Genomic DNA, 1,712 nt, shown 5'->3' on the forward strand with positions numbered 1-1,712 from the left:
TCTCAGCAACGCCACGCTGGGAGAAGTGCATAATAAACACTTCTTTCTCATAGAAGAAAGTGCACCCAAGAGAAGGGCAACTAGCAGGTACCGCGGGGGAGAGAGAGCTTTAGAAAAAAGTGCACCAAATTCTAATTTTTAAATTATAGCATTGTTCAACATATTTTCCTCTTTCTGGTTTTACTTTCTTCTTTCAATTAGAAAGTACATTAATCTTACTTAGTTAACTTTAAGGGTAAGCAACCCACAAATTAGAATGTCTATATCTAGGATTTTCTGAAGCCCTCCCGTCACCCCGGTTTCCGTAGTGTAGTGGTTATCACGTTCGCCTAACACGCGAAAGGTCCCCGGTTCGAAACCGGGCGGAAACAACTCTTTTTAGCCTGTTTTTTCTTTAAAAACAGCAACTTGTACACCCTTCGGAAATTCAACTTTCGGTTTGGGTATTATTTCATTTGTTTACCAAATGTTTTTATTCATGGCGTGCCATGTGCAAGAAGGGTTCCAGACTTAATTTTTCTTATTTTTTTAATTTTTATTTATTAAGGTTTTTGTTTGTTTTTGTTTTTTTTACTTCAACTCACAACCTGATTGATACTGGGAAAATAATGTAATGTACAGCCTAGCAGGGAAATCAGTGTGAAAACTCTTAGCCCTGTGACCTCCTGAACACTCTATTATGTCATTGGGTTTTCCATTAATTTCCCCCAGAGACCATGCTTTATTCTTATTCTTTATACTAGTGTCATGCTTGGCACCAAGGAGAGACTCATAAATATTTCTGAATTAATAAATCATCAAAAAGTGTTCCGACAAAAAAGTGAAATAAGAAAAAAGTATACTCAGAAAGATAAAATTGTTAGGACAAGGGTCTCAAGGTCTGGGTCATTCTTAGTAAACGTTACTCTTGCTAAATGTTAAAATGTAGCACAGTATTTTACATACCAACTGTAAACAGGATGAGGTCGGCAGGAACTAGATTAGATAAATGTAGCCAACTGTAAGGAAGAAATCAGTTGTGTACCTGACCAAATAGCAATGGCTAAGCCTCTCTTCTGGGAGACAGCTTTGGCCATGAATCCCCACCGCCTTTACTTGCTGCAAGTAAATAAAACTACCTTGCCACAATCACCTCTTGTTTTTTTAATACAGCACCCCAAGCAGCGAAACCCTTGAGTTTAGTAACACAATCAAGAAAAAAACAGCCTCAACATTTTTCTTTATAAACATAACGGCTGTGTTTTTATGCACAGACTTCTTATTGAGTAGACAGACGTTATAAAAACAGTAAACAGAATCTGGTTGGGAAACTAAAGAGGGAAGCAACGAATTAGTTCAGTTGAGACTGCCCTTTAAAAATAAAGTTGCGAGTAAATTTCCTATGGTCCTGACACAACTTTTAACAATAAAAAATGTGGAAGTTTTGGTTTCCTGAGACTTAGGATGTCTGCGGGTACTAGGAAAGAATCCACCCCAACACAACATGATTTATCTTAATGTTTCAGCGCTCCTTGTATATTATGCAAACTGGCATGCCTTTCCTTCACCATACAAAAATCTGAATGCGACGTAAATAATTGCATTAAAATATTTTTAGCCCAGGCTCGGAACCTTTTCCGGTATAACGCCCACCTTCCTCCAATGCTGCGCATGCCCAGTGCGCCCCACATCCTTGCTCGGCTTTCGCGCGTCAGACTTCTGTGCCTGGTAAG

At 38.7% G+C, this 1,712-nt stretch overlaps 1 non-coding gene across 1 annotated transcript; it reads left to right on the forward strand.

Annotated features, from left to right (window-relative positions):
- The first annotated feature begins 298 nt into the window (after positions 1 to 298).
- On the forward strand, positions 299 to 371 carry TRNAV-AAC (transfer RNA valine (anticodon AAC)). Its single transcript has one exon. It is a non-coding gene; the product is annotated as a tRNA-Val (tRNA).
- The last annotated feature ends 1,341 nt before the right edge of the window (positions 372 to 1,712 follow it).

The sequence above is a fragment of the Myotis daubentonii genome, chromosome 3 (genome assembly GCF_963259705.1).
Source record: "Myotis daubentonii chromosome 3, mMyoDau2.1, whole genome shotgun sequence".
NCBI classification, from domain to species: Eukaryota; Metazoa; Chordata; class Mammalia; order Chiroptera; family Vespertilionidae; genus Myotis; species Myotis daubentonii.